Consider the following 21,172-nt stretch of genomic DNA (forward strand, 5'->3'; position numbering starts at 1 on the left):
AGTTTGTAAACTCGAATGCCGTGAAAATACTGGGAAGATGTCCAGTCAGCATTCAAAGCGTATCGGTCTGAGGCCTAGTTGAACTTGTACCAGATATATCTACTTGAAAAAGGGGGAAAAAATCATGGGCTGTTGGATTTACCCTAGGGAAAATGATTATAAAAGCCAAACGAGGAAACCCTAAAAGGGGCAGAAAAACAAATGTGAAATAGAGGGTAGCGGTTGAGTAAATGAGAAGAGGCAGATAAATGTAGTCCCTCTCAGCCACTATAGGACACTACATCACTAGAGTTTGGGTTGGATAAATGGAAGCTATCTTCCCAAAGTTCTTCCATTATTTCTTGATTACTCTTCGTGAATTGCTTTGATGAAAATGATGTTGAATGATACTTTGGATTTGAGTTTTAATTGCCAACCTATGAGCTAAATCTAGTAGGGTTGAGATTACTTGATGAAACTCTTATTTTCTTTAATGATTGAAGCGTAGATATGCTTTAATACACCATTTCATTCAATGGTTTTTTTTTTTACAAAATTGCAAGTTTGCAAAGTCTAGACATAGATGGATGTACATCATGTTCATTAAATTAATTTAATTCTGATAAGGTTAGGTTAATGAGATTGAAATTGAATGATATGAGTAAGTGTTCGATCGAATACTTGTAACAAACTCTTGGCATGGAGCAGAGTTGATATGGAAAGAAAACGAAATAGTGCCGGGTACCATGTTAAAGGCCTATAGACATGTATCATTTAAGGCAAGGTAACTTGAGGTCTTGTTCTCAAAAGAAGCATACCATTTAAGAACTCTTTTGAGCAGTAGATTGAGTATGGTTTTGTTGAGGTATTACTGTCAGTAAGGGCAGATTCTTAGTAATCCCGACCTTTCAAATCAACATCGTAGACCCTCTATCCTTTGTCGTTGTATCTTTGCGATAGCATTTTTAGTTGTTGTTCATTTTGCATATTATTCACATAATTATTCTTGAATTTACCATTGCATTCTTACTCTTGTCTTGTCATATCATTTTCCGTTATTTATCAGTTAGATATATTGCACACATCATTATTCCTTTAAATTACCACTGCATTCATATAATTATTTTTGGGATAACATTAGTCATACTCATTATAATAACTCAGCCATTTTATACCTAATCAATCATTGTGGAGACGATCTCACTTATCACTTTATTACTTGATTCAACGTGTATACTTGCATAATTTTCACATCATTTCACACACAAGTTTTTGGCGCCATTGCTGGGGATCAAGAAATTGGTGAAATTTGGTTTTGTTATTTTCTTTTGTTTTCTTAGTTTTAGCTAACTTAGTTGTATTTAATTTCTATAGGGTTACCATCAGCGTATGAGAAGAGGCATTCCTATTAACGAAGAGTGTCCTTTTGACCCAGAGAGTGAAAGAACTTTGTGAAGGAGGAGAAAAGAATTACGTAATATGGCTAGGGAAGGGAATGATCCTGGTCTGAGTGATCATGGTCTCAGTGATGATCCTATTGGTAAGGATGTTAATCCTCCTATTCATCGTGTGATAGATGATCGAGATAGGCCAATTCTAGAACATGTTGTTCCAATTTTGGATGATTTGAATCCAAGTATAGTCAGACCACACATACAAGCTTAGTAATTCAAGCTAAAATCGGTAAAGTTTCAGATGTTGCAAAAACTAGGACAGTTTGGTGGATTACCTATTGAAGATCCAAGACTGCATTTAAAACTTTTTCTAGAGGTCTGTGACTCATTTAGACAATGGGGTGTTCCTAAAGACGCTTAGCGACTTAAATTGTTCCCATACTATTTGAAAGATTATCCAAGAGCGTGGATGAATGCTTTAACGTTGGGAACAATGGCATCATGGAATGACTTGTGCCAGAGTTTTTTTTGCTACGGTATAATCCACTAAATATGAATGCGAAGCTTAGAAATGACATCACATCTTTTCTACAATCGAAGGATGAAACACTATATGAAGCTTGGGAACGATTTAAAGAATAACTTCGAAAAGATCCAATGTATGAATTCCAGCACTGGACGCAGATGGAGATGTTTTATAATGGGTTGAATGCACATATGGGTTCTAGCACTGGACACAGATGGAGATGTTTTATAATGGGTTGAATGCACATACGAGGATAGTAGTTGATGCTTTTACCAATGATACGAGGATAATAGTTGATGCTTCTACCAATGGTACCCTGTTGGATAAATCTTATAATGAAGCATAGGGGATTTTGGAAAAGATTACCAAAAATGATTATCAATATCCTACCACGAGAGTTGGAATGGGTAAGAAAGCTGTAGGTACTATGGAGCTTGATGCAATCAGTTCGTTGACAGCCCATGTATCTTCTTTAGCTAATATGATCAAAACAATGAAGAGGTGTGACAGCCCAAAATTGACCCTAGTCGGGAAGTGGTTTCGGGACTGCTAAACCGAGTCACCGAAATGTTTGAATGTGATATTTATTGTCTAGAATATGTATATATGCATGTGTTAAAATTTCATGGTTGAATTTTGTAAATTGTAAGTGAAATTTTATTAAATAGGACTTATGTGAGAAAATTTAGAAATGTGCTAGGCTAATGTAAGGTGGCCCATTTATGCATGTTGCAAATAGTTGTACTTGCATGTCAAATACCCCTTTTATTTTAAGTGGTGGCCGGCCATGATGGTCATATATATATAATATGTATTAAATCTTAATTAAATGACCATTATTTATGCAAAAGAAAGGAAATAGATTAAAGAAAGAATAAAAAGAAAAGTAATGAAGACAAAGCATCATCTTTGTCTTCTTGGCCGGATTGAAAGAAAGAATTGGGGCAAACATTCGGTCACTTGAAGCTTGAGAAGGGGGGGAAATGGGTGAAGAAAACTAAGTGTTCATCTTTGTTTCTTCTAAGCCGAATGTGAAGGAAGGAATAGGGGCAAAGGACTTTCGGCCATTTGAATGCTTAATAAGGTTAGTATATTGTGTTAAAGTTGTGAAATTTTAGCTTGTTTTAGGTTAATTATCATGGTTCTTACTTAGACCATGCAAAATTTTTAACTTTGATGGATGGATGGAGCATTCGGCTATGGCTATTAAAGAAGGAAATTTGATTACTTCCTTTAAGTTTTGATGAAGAATGTGTTGAGGAAAGAAATTGATCTTGCTAAAAATATAAATTCTAAATGCTCATATATGTAATACCCAAATAAAAATGCTTGATGTCTTGAACAAATATTGTTTCGATGGGTGGAATGAGTAATGTCATGTATAGGTTTCGGCTATGGATTTTCATGTTTAATATTTTTATGTTGGTGTTCAAATTGAAAATGGATGTTAGTTGTGCTATAACACTTGCTTAATGATGAAAGGATCATGAGCTTAGGGCTTGAGAGGCATTCGGCTTTGGAGTAAAAATAATAGAAATGGTGTTTAGTCAATGCAAGTGTCCATACTTGTAGGATGTATTGAGTGTTGCAATCGGCCTTAACATAGACATGTGTGTGTTCGGCCACATAAATGAGCACCTAAGTTGATGTGTATGTTCGGCCAAAGGTAAGCATGTTGATGGCTTTATCTTGACTTAGAAGGTTCGGCTAAAGGGAAAATTAGCTAATATGTCGAACTCGATTCGTGAATTCGTACATATGTGACTCTAATGTCTAATGTGTATATGGACTAAGTACCTTGAGGTTCTCTTTTGATGTTCGAGTGAATTGTATTGAATCATTTGATGTGATTAAAAATGCATATGACCATTGTGTACTTGAGCTAAAAGGTGGCCATATGACCCATCAAACTCCTTGTCATATTCGGCCATAAGCTAGCAAAATGAGACTTTAATGAGTTAAATTTGTTTGATTTAGCTCAAGGAGTTAAAGGAGGTGAATCGAGCAAAGGCAAAGAAAAAGTCATCGAGTAGCCGAGTTGGAACCGTCTTACCCAACACGAGGTAAGTCATTAAGCATGTAGTTGGTATTATTTCAATGGTCATAATGTTTATGTATTGATGCTGAATGGAATGAATAAATATACATATATATATATATGCATGTACGTATGTGATGATGAAATTGTTGAATGAAAGAAAAGAGGTAAGATGTACTGAGTTGTTGATCTCGGCACTAAACGTGCGGGATAACCATTTATGACCATGAGATTGGCGCTAAGTGTGCGGGATTAAATTGTACAGCACTAAGTGTGCGATTTGACTATGTTGCACTAAGTGTGCGAAATGAATATGATGCACTAAGTGTGCGAATTGACCATGCGGCACTAAGTGTGTGAGTTTGACTATGTAGCACTAAGTGTGCGATTTGATTACGTAGCACTAAGTGTGCGAGTTGATTATATAGCACTGAGTGTGCGGGCTCAATATACATTCGTGAATCATTATGGACACTATGTGTGCGACACTATTGAGTCGATCGCGGACAGCGGATCGGGTAAGTGTCTTGAGTACATGGCTAATAGGTGCTATGCTTATACTTGGTGTTGAGCTCGGTAAGTTGAACCTATGTGACAACTATACTTGAAGTCACGTACATAAAATTTATCGTAGGATGGGTGAAAGGCCGTTTAGTTGTTTGATTGTAACGAAAATAAATTGATTTATGAAAATGCTTCAATGTCCTATTGATGAGTATATGGATTGTGAATGCATGAATTGATATGAAATTGAATCGATAGGTTGGAGGAACTATGGTATGGTTCGGTATGGATGGAGTAAATTGTCTCGTTCCATTTTGTTTCCTCTTGTGATAATGTTATTGATGGATGGTAGTGCATTGCTTATGACTTACTGAGTTATAAACTCACTCGGTGTTTCCTTGTCACCCATTATAGGTTGCTTGGACTCATCTTTTTTTGCGGGGTCAGGCCGTCATCGAAGTCATCACACCGGATAGCAAGTTTTGGTACTTTCTTCTTAGTTGGCTTAGAAGAACATTTTGGCATGTATAAGCTATTACGTTGTGTTTGAATTTTGGCATGTAAACTTTAAGCCATGCGAAAATGGCACGAATGTTCGATTGAGTTGGATCAAGGGTAGGCATGAGATGGACCTAGTTACTTTCGTAACAGATGCTGGCAGCAGCAGTGTCATGAGATTGAAAAATCACTAAAAATAGTAGGAGTGGAATTAATTGATGAATAAATTATGTAATCGAAGCTCGATGAGTCTGCTTTCATGAGGAAGTAACGAAAAGATCATATGGGCAGTATATTAAGAGATAATCAGATTATTGTGGGACAGGGCCAGAACGGTTTCTGGATTCCCTGCTCCGACTTTGGAAATTCATTAAAAATTAACCAGAGATAATTAGGGGTCGTACCATATATGTAAAGATTCCTCTCTGAGTCTAGTTTTCATAGAAACAAACAGCATCAGTATTGAAGCCCCGTGCAGGGAGATATCCAAGTCGTAATGGGCAAAGGTCAGTGTAGTCGACCCCTGCAACTTGGGAGACTTTGACTAATAAACTGTACTAATTGGCCCGACCAAAAATTCTAGAAAAAAATACATAGATGGGCACATGAGTCTAGTTTCTGGGAAAAATTACGAAACTGATTTTCGAGTTACGAAACTCAAGATATGATTTTTTTAAAACGACTAGTACACAGATTGGGCAGTGTCTGGAAAATAAATTTTGTAAGGGGTTAAAGTCAGTTAACACCTCGTGTTCGACTCCGGTGTCGGTTTCGGGTTCGGGGTGTTACAAGAGGCCCACTCCACTCTAGGAGATGAAATCAGCCAAACTATCTTGTGTTTATTATGGTGAAGACCATGTGTTTGATGAATGCCCATCAAACCTAGCAACTGTATATTACATGGGCAATTTTAACTGAAATAATAACCCTTATTCCAACACCTACAATCCAGGGTGGAAGCAACATTCAAAATTTAGTTGGAATAATCTGGTGCGGGGAATTTAAACAATGTTGGAAGATAGAATGCTAATAGTGCATCACCTGGTTATAATCATCCTATGCCAAGGGAAAATGTTCAACAGGGTCAAACATCATCTGCTACCTCCATTGAAGCCTTGCTGAATGAATATATGGCCAAAAATGATGCTGTAATTTAGAGCTAGGCTGAGTCCTTTAGAGCTCTTTAGAATCAAGTGGGGCAGATAGCGAATGCTTTAAATTTGAGGCCACAAGGAGCATTACCAAGTGATACCGATAATTTGAGAACACAAGGGAATGAACCGTGGAAGGCCATCACTCTCAGAAGTGGGACACAGTTGGATGATGGTGTTTAAGACACCACTGTAGAAGAGGACAACTCCATACTCTACCATGGAAAGAATTTAGAATCAACAGAAAAGCATACTGCAACTAAAAAGGGTAAATAGAAGAATGTTGTAGTAGAATCATATCTTGTTGCTAAACAAAAATGCCATAGCAAAATAGTATCAACAACCTGAAGGACGACCACCTGTACCTTTTCCTTAGCGATTCCATAATTCTAAACAGGATATTAAGTTCAAAAGATTTTTGGATGTTCTGAAGCAACTCCACATTAACATATCACTAGTAGAAGCTTTGGAGCATATGCCTAATTATGTGAAATTCAAGAAAGATATATTATCAAAGAAGCACAAATTGGGAGAATTTGAGATTTTTGGTGTCACTGAAGGGTGCATAGCAATGTTGATGAATAAATTACCTCCAAAGTTGAAGGATCCAAGGAGTTTCACTATCTCATGTTCAATTGGAAATTATTTTGTTGGCAAGGCAATATGTGATTTAGGAGTGAGTGTAAATCTAATACCTATGTCTATTTTAAGGAAGTTGGAATTGGGAAAGCAAAACCTACTACGGTTACTTTTCAACTGGCTAATCGATCCTATGCACATTCGGAAGGTAAAATTAAAGATGTGCTGGTAAGAGTAGATAAATTTATTTTTCCTGTAGATTTTCTTATTTTAGGATGTGAAGTTGACCAGGATGTGCCAATTATTCTTGGAAGACATTTTCTTGCTACTGGCAATACTTTAATTGATGTGCAGAAAGACAAACTGATCATGAGTGTAAATGATCAACATATTACTTTCAATGTATTGGATGCCTTAAAATATGCTGATGAGAATGAAGAATGCCATGCCATTAGGTTGATAGCAACAATAGTAGAGGAAGAGTTTGCAAAATTTTGCCACAGTAATTCTGGTAGTGATAAAGGCTCACTTGAGCAGAGTGACACAATAATTTTTGAGGACATTGGTGAACTTATGGAGGCCAAGTAGTTTGTGGATAGACCAGGGAAGAAGTTCAAATCCTTAAATTTATCAGATCGGTCTTTTAATCCGCCTAAACCTTTTATAGAGGAACCTCCCATACTGGAGTTGAAACCTTTGCCGAAACATTTAAAATATGCATATTTGGGAGACAACAACACCTTACCAGAAGTAATTTCTACGGATTTGACACCCGAGTAAGATGTCAAATAGTAAGCAGTCCTTAGGTGACCTAAGAAGGCATTAAGATAGACTATCACTGATATAAAGGGAATTAGCCCTGCTCTCTTCATGCATAAAATTTAGTTGGAGGATTGCCATAGCAATTCTAATGAACAGTAGAGAAGACTGAATCAGATCATGAAATAAGTTGTCAAGGAACAAATTATCAAGTGGCTTGATGCTGGCATTATTTACCCGATTTCAGACAGCTCATGATCGAGTCCTATACACTATGTTCCAAAGGAAAGAGGTGTTACAATAGTGATTACTGATAATAATGAGCTCATTTGTATCGCACTGGCACGGGATGGAGAGTATGCATGGACTATCGCAAGCTTAACAAGGCAATTAAGAATGACCATTTTCCTTTACCATTTATTGATCAAATGTTAAATAGATTCGCTGAGAAAGCTTTCTACTATATTTTGGATTGTTATTCAGGGTATAATCAGATTTTCATAGCTCCTAATGACCAAGAGAAGACCACTTTCACGTGTCTATATGGAACTTTTACATTTAGACAGATGCCATTCGGGTTATGTAATGCCTCGACAACCTTTCAGCGTTGTATGATGGTCATATTCTCAGACATGGTGGAAAACTTCCTTTAAGTCTTTATAAACGATTTCTTTGTTTTTGGCAATGGTTTCGAGGATTTCTTTCAAAATATGGAATTGGTTTTGTTCCATTGTGAATAAACAAATCTTATTTTCAACTGGGAAAAATGCCACTTCATGGTTCGTGAAGGAATTATTCTGGGGTATAAGATATCATTGCAAGGGATTGAAGTGGACAGAGCAAAAATTAAGGTAATAGAAAAATTGCCACCTCCCACCAGTGTCAAGGGTATTAGAAGGTTTGTGGGTCATGCAGGTTTTTATAGAAGATTCATTAAGGATTTCTTAAAGATATCTAAACCCTTGTGCACCTTGCTGGAAAAAAATAGACCTTTCAATTTTGATGAAAATTGGTTGGTAGCTTTCGAGGAATTGAAGAAACGACTGGTAGCAACACCAATTGTAATATCTCTAGAATGGACACAGTCTTTTGAACTCATGTATGACGCCAACGATTATGCTGTGGGAGCAGTGTTGGGGCATAGGAAAGACAAAGTACTACGTGAAATATATTATGTGAACTTAACCTTGATGGATGTATAGCTTAACTATACCACCACGGAAACGGAGTTTTTGAATGTGGTGTTCGCATTCAATAAGTTCTGCTCTTACCTAGTTGGTACCAAGGTCATAGTCTACACGGATCACTTTGTTATTAGGTATTAGGTGAATACTCTTGTTGCAGGAGTTCGACTTGGAAATTAGAGTTCGAAAGGGGACTGAAAATTAAGTGGCTGATAACTTGTCAAGGTTAGAATCTGGTAATGAAGATGACAATGACAAACTTATTAAAGAAGACATTCCAGATGAGCAGCTATTAGTTGCCATGGCATTACCTTGGCATGTTGATATAGTGAATTTTTTAGTAAGTGGTTTGATGCCACCTGATATCAACAGCTAATGAAGGCAGAAATTCCTTCATGATGCCAAACATTATTATTGGGATGAACCCTTCCTATTTCAGCATTGTGCTAATCAGATAATTAGGAAGATTTGCTGAGGTAAAGGTTGGACAGTTTGTCATCGTGAATTCCGTGGCAATGTCGAGAAGATGTCCAATCATCACTCAAAGCGTACCAGTCTTAGGCTTAGTTGAACTTGTACTAGATATATCTACCTGAAAAAGAGGGAAGAAAATCATGGGTTGTTGGATTTACCCTAGGGAAAACAATTTTAAAAGCCAAACGAGAAAGCCCTAAAGGAGAAAAAAACAAAAGAGAAAAAGAGGGTAGCGGCTGAGTAGAGACGGAAAGATTAAGACGAAGATAGTCCCTCTCAGCCACCATAAGACACTAGATCGCTGCTATCTTCCCGAATTTTTTCCGTTATTTCTTGATTACTCTTCATGAATTGCTTTGATGAAAATGATGTTTAATGATACTTTGGATTTGAATTGTAATTGCCAGCCCATGAACTAAATCTCATAGGGTTGGGTTACTTGATGAAACTCTATTTTTGTAATGACTAAAGCGTAGATTTACTTTAATACACTATTTCATCAATGGTTGTTTTTGTTATACAAAATTACATGTTTGCAAACTCTAGACATAGATGAATGTACATAATGTTCATTAAATTAATCTAATTCTGAAAAGGTTAGTTTAATGAGATTGAAATTGAATGATATGAGCAATTATTTGACCAAATACTTGTAGCAAACTCTAGACATATAGTGGCGTTGATACGGAAAGAAAAAGAACATTACAGGGTACCGTGCTAAAGGCCTATAGACATATATTTCTTAAGACAAGGTAACTTTAGGTATTGTTCTTGAAATAATCATACCATTTATGAGTCTAATGTGATTTTAAAATTTTTTTGTATTGATAATTTATATTATATAAGCGATTTATTGAGTTCAAGTGGTATGACCCTAAGGTCATGTGGTTTTAGAAAATGAGGTATCAGGACCTCATTTCTATAAACCGAGTCGTAGATATTTTTATAAATATTTACGGAGTGTCATTAAGGTGGTATTAAATTTTTGTTGAAAAATTTTAATGTTATGATAGTTAATTAAGCGAAAATGACTAAATCGTAAAAGTTGAAAAAAATCAATCGCTATTAGTTTAAAGGTGTTAATTGAATAATGAATATAAATGGGTGGCTTGGTATGGAAAATTAACCATAATTGGTGAGAGTGGGCGGCAATGTGGTTGATTATTAAGTTATTATTTGAATTATTTTATTAATTAAGTTTTAACGTATTAAATTAATAAAAGAAAAGTAAAAGGAAAGAAAAGAAAAAGAAAAGTTTCATCTTACCTTGTTATTCACCGAAAAGAGAATGAAGAAACTCCATTTGATAAGCTTCAACTTTTGACTAACAATGGTTTCTTGGATGTAAGCCCCTAAGCTATCCGTTTCTTGTAATTTTTATGTCTTTGATATCATTGTAATTAGGTCTAGCTAATTGGTACCTTCGATTTTGAAACTTTGAAAGATTTTGAATTTTTTAATTGATGAGCCTTGTGATTTTATATGTTAATTGATGAATTTGAGATATTAGTTGTTATTTAAAAGTATTTTATTAAGTGATTTTTGATGAATTTATCAAATGAGGACTAAATTGTTGAAATAGTAAAAATACAGGGATTTGATGTGTAATTGTTGTAATAACGGGCTATATTGGATGCCATAAGTATCCATCTAGGCTCAGTAAAAATGGTTAATCTGTATGTTTTAGGCTTAGGGACTAAATTGAATAAACGTAAAACTTTAGGGGTAATTTTGTAAAAATATTAAAAATGACTAAATTGCGTTAAATAAAATTTTCTAATTTATAAATGAATAGATTGAATGAAATTATTAAGTTAGATCAAGATCGGGTGGAAAATTAAGGAGAGTAAAAAATTACAAAAATGCCCATGTACTTTGACATTTTTACAATTTAGTCAGGTAAGTTCGTATGAACTATACTATGTATAATTTTGATTAAATTGAATGTTATTATATAATTTTATTTAAAATTAATCATTATATATATGTTAATTATACAATTTATCGAGTAAAGAAATAACGAAAATTCAACAACGTACGATGACTATCGAGCCCCATTTGAATCTTTAGAATATATAGGATACAAATGACATCTCATTAGGGTTACCATGTTTCGGGTGCTGGTCCTCAACGTTCTACCGGTGACTAAGTTTCGACATGTGTTGCGGATACTTGACAGCTTGTGTGAGCGGCACCGTGTAGCTACGTTTCGACCGACAGCTTGTGTGAGAAGACCCATTTATTGCTCAAGAGAAAGCATCTATGTAAAAGAAAAGGAAATAAATGGTTTCACCCATATGTTAGCACACAATGTGTGAGATTCTCGTGTATTCGATATTATTCTCAGTGGTTCAACGGGCATACAAAGGGAAGGAACGGTAAGTGTTTCAATTGGCAATGTCATGAAATTATGGAAAGGTATGAGTTGTTGATGATTAAAGTATGTATAGCCATGTTCATGAAAAGTATGAATGCTTATATGCTATATTCATGAAAGTTATTTTATCATGTGGTGATTTTTTTTCTAAATTATGTGTTTAATCACTAACTTGTGACTATGGTTAATGCTATGTTTATGTCTTATGTGTTATGAAAATGAAATGGTAAGTGTTCAATATGAACTAAGATATGTATGCATGAAACTCATTGAAATGGTGATACATGGAAAACATGATATGTTATGAGATGGATGATAAATCAAATTGAATCATGCTCTAGTATAATGGTTATCCATGTCAGATTCATATGAATCATGTTTAAATGAACTGACATGTGTTGTCGATGTGTTTAGGCTTATGCCAAGCTTGTGGATATGATTGATGTTTATGATTATGCTTGTAATTATACATATGAACCGGGTAATAAAAAAGAATGAAATGGTAAGTACGTAATAGGAATGTATTATGATGTATTTATATGTGAGAAATTTTACGTATACTATGAATAAAAATACTTATAACATGGATAAATACACTAAGTCAGGAATTGATAATGTCGTTTAGGCTTATGATAAGCATTGGGAAAATAATGGAAGGAACAAAATTGAAAGGTGTATAATCTTACAGAAAGGTTGATGGTTATACATTATGTCCCATAAAATCCATTCATGCTATGAATTAAAAGTATATGTGATATTAATGAATTTACTCATTTGTGAGTTAATGATCATATAGATTTATGAATTTTGGCATTGGCATAAGGTTATGTATATTCTAATAAGTTTCTTATCGAAATGAAATTTTATTGTTAAAGTTTATACGAGCTTATTAAGCATACATTGCTTACATAGTTATTTTCCTTTACCTTACAGATTATCATAAGCTCAATCGGGTTGGAAGCTAGTCGGAGATCTATCACACTCTCCATTGATTTTATTGGTAGATTTTGATGATTTGGTCGGGGTTATAATGGCATGTATAGGTGGACATATGTCTAATGTTTAGTTAATGATATCAACATGTAATGTTGCTTTGAATTTGTGAAACTTAAGGTATTTGATGCCTTGATGATTGGTGTGCTTTTGGCACTTTGATGTTTAAATGGTTGTGATGCATGTGAGAAGTAGTGTCGATGGTAAGGTCATTTTTATATGTTTGATATAGAAAAAAGTTAATCAAAAAATGATTAAATAGACACATGTATAGGTGTTGAATAGTCAAATTGTGATTTTTGAGTATGATATTGGTATGTGAACATTGTGGATAATATTGGCATAAAATTAGTTATAAAGGTTAGTTGATTTGTGGTTAAACTTAGCAAATGTATAATCATGTTTGATTGTTGTGATTGAGGTGCCTTTTGGGCATATTGGTTGTATGATTAAATACTATGGTGATATAGCTTGAATATGCATGTGTTAGGTACAATTTGAATGCTTGAATATAGGTGCAAATGACTGGTAAGGGTGTGCTTGAATTGGCTTAAAGAAATGGCTTGAATTTGGCCTATTCCTTGTCCATACGACCTGAGACACGGGCGTGTGTCTTAGTCGTGTGTGACACATGGCCACGTAACACGGTCGAGTGTCCTCTGTAGTTTTTTAAAGGTTTCGTTTCCAGAGTTACACGGCCTGGCACATGGGCACATAGACGGGTTGAGACACGACCGTGTGTCCTTACTTTGAATGCCCACACAGCCTGAGACATGGGCGTGGGTCTCAGCCGCGTGAGTCACACAGCTTAGCCACACTGCCGTGTGACCCCTGTAGGATGAATTTTTCTATCTGTTTCCATGAAGTTCTAAATGTTTTTTATTCTATCCCAAATTGTTTCTAATGTGTTTTTAAGGCCTTGAAGGCTCAGAAAGGGACGTTATGCAAGTGTTTGAATGAAATATAATGTGTTTTATAAATAATTGTAATCGAATGTTTTAAGTTAAAAGTTTTTGGTAATGATCCATAACCCTATTTCGACGATGGATACGAGTTAAGGATGTTACAGTAATTGAAAAAAAATATAACTCTAATATCCCAAAGTCAGGGCCTTGGCAAAAAAAAATAACAAAAATATAAGAAAATGATTCAAACTCAAAACCTCTCACAAACAAGCACAACACTTAAGCACTGAACCAGATTAATTGACTTTACAAAATATTAACAATCCTAGCTGAAAATCAAGATGTAATTCGGTGTAGTAGATTAAACTAGTTTTGGCATGTAAGGAGCTTGAATACAAGCATTTTCATTATGTTTTAGTTAAGTTTTCTTAGTTTTATTTAAATTCAATAAAATGTGCAAATTGAGTCTTTTATTGACCTTAGAGGTCAAATAAAGCCGAAGGGTGAGCCAACGCACTTTGTGAATGTGCAGGAGATCATTCAAAGGCGTATTAGATGAATACTAGTCGCTGTGTTGCAACACGAATGACTCGATGTTGCAACATAGGGAACAGAATGGAGAAAACTCAAGTCTGCCTTTGACGTCATGACATAGACTAAGGGTGTCGCGACGTATCCCTAGAGACATCTCAAGAAGGAGTTTACTGTCACCTCTGTTGCGACACAAGTATTGGTGTGTTGCGATAACGACACTGTGACAGAAATTAAATACGAACAAGGGGAATTTTTTTCTGCACAATCGAACCTAAAGTTCAAGGATGTTAGCTAACCTTAGGGTTAAGGACGACGACCACCTAAAAGATATAAATTGGCTCCTTTGGCACATGTGATAGACATGAATCCTTTATCCAAAATTCTCCCTGTAAAATTTAGTTTAGTTTAGTTTCAATCTTAGGTTGTAGGTTTCTTTTATTTGTTTTTAATGATTTCAAGATTTTTAAATTGTGGAAGCATTCAAACTCTGTTGAGTCGTGCTTAATTTCAATAAAATCAGGCCATTTCATTTACTTTATCTTGTCGATTTAATTATCATGCTTTCTCGTTATATCAATTTCATATTGTCTACGAAACCGTGATGAACTAATTCCTTTGTAGGGGATTAGCTAGTGAACGTATGATCTATTGATTGTTTTATAGGGTTACTCAACAGATTAGCTGTTTAGGAAATGAAGAACGTTAAAAAAACCCTGGACCTGATAACCCTGGGAAGTCATTAAGGTGGGAATTAACCTAAAATTTGTATTGCCCATTCGTGAACATCTTCGCCCCAAGCCAGTCTGGATTGTGAGGTCAGAAGATAAGTAGTTCTTGTTGAATCGTTATGTTAGTAAAAGATCGAAAGATCCTAGTCGGGTAGCAACCTGTTGATTGATGAGGAACCCAAAGCAACAGTTGATGGGGATTACTGAAGCGAGCTAATCGCGCATAATCAAGATTTGATTTACTCTACTCTTCTATCTCTTGAATTTTATTTATTTTATTTTATGTTATTTTATTATTCAAAAAAACTTAAAAATTCTTTCTTTTATGGTCTCATACTGTGATTTATTTAAAGTACAAATTAAATATTTTAGTGTTTAGGTTAGTAGTGATCTAGCGATCACCTTCTTTGGGTACGATCCTCGTACACCTACAATGTTGCAAAATTATATTACAACTCGACTTGTATATTTCCAGATAGCACCTTATCGTTCTATATTTTATTACAGTCTTTACACTTTTGACATTAGTACGTCCGGAGGCGGTCAGGTTGTTGGCGCTGTTACTGGGGAGGCAACATCACTGGTTCGATTTTAATTTTTACATTTAAAAAGAATAAGTAGGAAATTTTTAGGTAATAGATGTGATTTTATTTTTTTTACCTACTGATCCTCTCATTCTTTATTTAGTGTATGAGTCACGGTATAGGTGCGCCTATTGTAGCAGCCACAGAGGTAGAGAAAGTAATCTTAAGAAATCGCAAACAATAACAGCAACAGCAACAGATGCAAGATCCACCACAACCTGTTGCAGGTAATGTACCACGTGAAAATCCACTTTTTGGTGACGTTGACAATAATGCCTTAGGAAACCCGCTAGCACAATAGCTTCTCGCTAACGTACAAATGGCTCTGGATGAGAGAACTTTAAGGGATTATTCCTTACCAAGTCTGGACATGGTTCAAGAAAGTATAGGAAAATAGTCAATTATACCTAATAATTTTGAGATAAAACCTACGATGACTCAGATGATTCAGTATAATCTACAGTTTAACGACATTATGGCAGAAGACCCTAATCAAACATTTAAAACAGTTTCTCCAAATTTGTGATAATTTTAAATATAACAGGGTCACAGATGACGCTATTCATCTTCGGCTTTTCCCATTCTCCTTGATTGATAACGCCTTTTCTTGGTTAGACTCATAGGCACCAAGCATTATTAGAAAATGGGATGAACTCGCTGGAAAGTTCTTACGGGAGTTCTTCCCGATTAGCAAAACATTTCAGCTAAAATGAAATCTTACTATCTTTAGATAGATGGAGGGAGAAAGTTTTTATGAGGCATGGGAACATTTGAAGATGTTGATTCAAAAATGCCCACACCACGGATTTCTTGAGTGGATGCTACTATAGGTATTCTCTAATGGTTTGGACACGAATGCACGATCTAGATTAGACGGAGCAGCAGGAGGTGCCCTTATGAATAGAACGCACGATGATGCATATGAAATTATTGAAAACATGGCCTTAAACTCCTTTCAGTGGCCAATTGAACGAATCACATATGGCTAGAAACCCACCACGATAAAAGCTATCCAAGAGGATGACAAATATCAACAGTGAGTGGATTGTCTCAACCGTATAAAATATGCTTCTGCACTATCTATACATAGGGAGACAAATCGCTCTTCTACTATATTAACAATCCTACCGATGATGTAAATTACATTAGGAATAGGTGTGAAAGCCCTTCTTTGAATACATATAATCCTGATTGGAGAGATCACTCGAATCTGAGATGGGGAGGGAACCAATGAGCAGGTAGTAATTTAAAGCAAGCTAAAACCACTAATTACTAACCTTCTTATTTGGAGAAACCCCTTGATAGGGCCAACCCAAGTGACCATACTGCATGTGGTTAATGTCTGGATAGAATTGAGGGAGAGATACAGTCAATAAGGACAGATGTCAAACAAGTGCAGTCTAAGTGTACCAGCTCCAAAATAACATTGAGTAAACTCAAGGTATTCCTAGCAATATAAAAGACAATCCGTGAGGGGAAGGTAATGAGCATGTGAAGGCGATAGCACTTCGATCGAGCAAAGTACTGAGTAATGTGGAAAACCCTACTCCGGAGGTAGTTATTGAGAATACTGATGATCCTGAAAAGGAATCCCCGGAAGCTGAAGAAGAACCAAGGCTAGGAGAGGTAAATAAAAGATCGACTGAACAAGGAAAAGAAATGCCTAAAGATACTGAAATCACAAAACCCTATTCCCTTCGAGAAAAACAAAAGAGGGATGAGGAGAAATTCATAAGTTTCTTAAACTTATTTAAAACACTAAATGTTAATCTACCTTTAATTGAGTTAATGGAGAAGGTTCCCAAGTACGCCAAGTTTTTAAAGGAAATGATGGCGATGCGTAAGAAAATTAAGGAAGGCGGACAAGTGAACTTAAGTGCTTCTTATAGTGTGACTCTTTCAAACCAGGTGCCTCAAAAACTGAAAGACTCGGGGAGTTTTACTCTTTCCATATAGATAGGGAGTATTCATTTTAATAGAGCTCTATGTGATTTAGGAGCTAGTATTAATTTGATGCCTTTATCAATTTTTGAGAAAATCGGGTTAGGGGATTTTCGAACTACTAAAGTAACATTACAGTTGGCTAACAAGTCTTCAGTACATCCGAAAGGGGTATTGGAAGATGTGTTAGTGAAAGTACGAAGTTTCATTATCCTTGCAGATTTTGTGGTGCTTGATTTCGAAGAAGATGGGGAGATACCGACCTTGTTAGGAAGACCCTTTTTGGCTACTTCTAAGTCTACCATTGATTTAGAAAAGAATGAATTAACCATGTAAATCAATGGTGATATATAAATATTTAAATGCGACCATCAATTTAGTGAAGCAAAAAGTCGAAAAAAGTTAGGAGAACAGTGTAAGAAGTAACTATTTATAACGTTCTTGGATCAAGGGACACACTTCCTTTTATGCGTGCAGACAGAACAAACAGGTTTAAGGAAAGAGAGAAACGAGCCTAGGTGGAATGGCAGGATGGATGATGGATGATGGATGATGGACTAATACTGATAGAATGGAAGAATCATCCATCGGTGACCTGATGATACTATCGGATGAGTCTGGCAGTAAAATTTAGAAATATTTGAAGTGCATAACTGTTGTAAATTATTGTGTATTTAACTAACCATAGAGTTTAGATGTTAACTTTTAGGTGTTTATTCAAGACTGAGACATCCTCAAGGATGGAAAATTAGGTTGACACAGATTCGGTGTTGTAACACGACAACCACGTGTCGTAACATTTTGTGCAAAATGTAAGAATTGATGAAACCAACTCGACATTATGACACCACACTCCTATGTTGTGACATGGAGAATATTCTTCCCAAATTTGGAAACTGCAAGATGTGACGCGACTCAAAAAGCCTGTGTCATGATAACGATAAGCTGCCAGAGATGTCGTGAGATCGAACCCCTGTGTGGCGACATTGCTACAATTTTTTTGTAGGCTTGACTTGACCCATTCGCGTAAACCGATAGGCTAACCCTTCATACCCAACTTTAAACACCCAAAATGGCTATTCTTAACCCTAATACTCCTTATAAACACATTTAACACCTTTTTAACCTCTTAATCTTCTCAAATCTCCCAAAACTATTCACACCTTAAAAATCTTAAATCCAAACTCTTTCTTGCAACTAGTAAAAATCTCTCATCATTCAGGACCTTTTGGTGTAGCAAATGAAGGGAGCACACAAATGAACCAGTTACTAACACAAACGACAAGGACTTCAAGATTTCTTTGGGGTTAAGGGTTCCTAAGTTTAAGTTTTTATTTTTTTATTAGATATTGCTTGACATGCCCCCTAGAAAAGTTAGAAGAACCAATGAACCCAAACCATTGACGAATCCAAACCCCCTAATTTCGCAAACTCAGATATTAGAAAAATATTTCCCTGAACTACAAGGAAAAACCTTTGACGAAGAAAGGGGATTTGATCTGTCAATGATCCTGTGTAAGGAAATATAGCCTTTAGTAAGATATCATAGAAGGGAATGTTTTTCGATGATTCCAAAAGTGAATTTTGTGGTCCTTATTAGTCAGGAGTTTTATGCATCTTTACGGGACCAAGAGTCTAGAAATACTAAAGCCCATATGTGGGACATGGAACTTGTACGGGGGAAGGATGTGCGAGTAACCCCTCGAATTATTTGTGACTTTTATAATGCCCTATACTATGAGAATGATTTTATTGATGAAATTGATATGGAATATTTCTAAGATATAGATATGGATATTAGTATAAACTTTTTAACTAAAGGATGGGGTGAATGGAAATATCGAGCAAGTACCAATATCCCGATATCTTTTCATCAAGTAATTATGTTTCCTGAGACTAACATGTGCATTCAATTTGTGCACGCACGAAAAGTACCGATTTTAAATGTTTCTGATGTTAATACTTTTAGAGCAGTTTTTCTCTATGCTATTTTCTAGAAAGAGTAGGTCTGTATCGAGAAATGGATCCATCAGAACATGAAGAAGTGCATTAGAAGCCAGAAGCTAGGAGTTTTCTTTCCCCAACTAGTGATGGCCTTATGCAAAAAGAAGGGTGTACCGTTGAAATCTACCGACCAGCTGCTGAAACCTTTTAGAAGTATCAACAAGGACACCTTTTTCCAATAATATATTGACCTGTGAGCCAATCAGATAAAAGATTTTAACAAGTGAGAGTAAGAAGCAACAACTACACCAGCTTCATTCCAGAGGTTGATACAAGGTCAACAATAAGTTGGTGAGAGTAGTCACCTAAAGTCAGATTGGATGATTTAGTGGATGCAAGAATCAGGTCCAATTTCCAAGAATTTTCTAGGCAAGAGAACATCTGGGTCCCCAATTATACACCTGACATGTTTGGGCAAAAAAATATGGAACAAATACAAGAAGGGAAAGAAAGTGAGGAGGATGAAGAGGATGGCAGAAGTGAGGAGATGGATTTTGAAGAGGATGATTGGGAATTTTTTATTTTTGTGAAAACTTGTATTAATTTTTGGATTGTTTAATTTTAACCTTGTAGGAGTAGGACAAATAGTAGTTTTTATATTGCATTTTGTTTACGTTTTCTTTGTAAGAATCCAACACAAAGGAGACACAAACAATTTGAGCTTAACACGATCAAAGGAGGAAGCACGCACCATTAGCATTTGGAGCAACGATGATCAATCTGGTAACTTTATTCCTTATATTTATATGGACTAGACATTGATGACAATGTGTCAACTAAAGTTGGCGTGTGAGGGGGGAGGGGTAACATAGAAAACTTGTTTATTGTTACAGTTTTCTTTGATTGTTCATTGTCTTTGGTGTGCTTGAGCTTGTAGAAATACAAGTGGTTGGTTAGGAACATGTACATAGGCTGCTTATGTTTACAATTAAATTTTGTGTGATCGTATGTGATTTTAAACTCGTGATTATTAGACTACAAAATTCTATATGCTACACTGTAAATAGGCAATAAGTAATCAACTATAGCAAGTGATATAGAAAATACAAGGAAACAAGCATGCTAGTACAAATGATAAGTGGTTGAATTTGTATTTGTTCGGTTGATTAAGTTCGTGCATGTTGAGATACTTAGGGATGACCTAAGGAACTGTTTGGAATACATCCAGAGCCAAAAATTTGACCTATATGTTTTTCACCTTTGGTATCTGAACCTTCAAGTAATCGTGAGAATTTGTTGAAGGCGTACATGGCGATGAACGATGCACTAATCCAAGGCCAAGCAACAAGCTTAAGGAATTTTAAAATTCAAGTGGGACAGCCTAGCCAAGCTACACCGAGAATTAGAGAAATGTGAGCAAGGAACATTGTAAAGCCATTACCTTGACAAGTGGGAAAACGTTAAAGACCAAGGATATTGAAGATGAAGATGAAGATGAACCCTTTTTCACTCAAAATAAAGAGTAAGTTCCAACTAATGAAGGAATTCCCACATTACAAAAGTTTGTTCCCACAATTGAGAATTCCACACTTGAGACCAAGACAAAAGTCCTACCACAAAAAAGTACTTCAAACAAAAGTAAAACCCTACCACCTTGTTATTCACAACAATTCCAGAAGCGGAAGCAAGAGGTTTAATGTAATAAGTTCTTATATGTGTTTAAATGACTACATATCAACATCTCATTAGTGGAAGCTCTGGAAAAATTGTTGAATTATATCAAATTCATGAAGGACATTGTAACGCCCTTAACCCGATCTAAATCTCAGGTGTTATGTCATTCTTATAGATGTAACTTAAAATTTTCTTTATTATTCATTGATGTAAATGTCTATCTTTGTATAACTGAATTTCTTATGATGTACGTTGAATGGCTATATTTACATCTTGCTTATGTACAATTGACTATCTATGGCTACTACAGATTTTCTTATAAAAATACAATGTATGGTTATCGTTTCGGCTAAATAAGATTTCAAACTTTCCTACTTTATCTCTTAGTTTACTGGGTACACTTTGG

The 21,172-nt window shown here is 35.6% G+C and overlaps 2 non-coding genes across 2 annotated transcripts; both read right to left on the minus strand.

Moving 5' to 3' along the window:
- Positions 1 to 1,934: 1,934 nt before the first annotated feature.
- On the minus strand, positions 1,935 to 2,041 carry LOC121215093 (small nucleolar RNA R71). Its single transcript, XR_005910825.1, has one exon. It is a non-coding gene; the product is annotated as a small nucleolar RNA R71 (small nucleolar RNA).
- Positions 2,042 to 15,909: 13,868 nt separating this feature from the next.
- Positions 15,910 to 16,015, minus strand: LOC121215007 (small nucleolar RNA R71). Its single transcript, XR_005910742.1, has one exon. It is a non-coding gene; the product is annotated as a small nucleolar RNA R71 (small nucleolar RNA).
- Positions 16,016 to 21,172: the final 5,157 nt, after the last annotated feature.

The sequence above is a fragment of the Gossypium hirsutum genome, chromosome D02 (assembly GCF_007990345.1).
Source record: "Gossypium hirsutum isolate 1008001.06 chromosome D02, Gossypium_hirsutum_v2.1, whole genome shotgun sequence".
In the NCBI taxonomy this organism is placed as follows: Eukaryota; Viridiplantae; Streptophyta; class Magnoliopsida; order Malvales; family Malvaceae; genus Gossypium; species Gossypium hirsutum.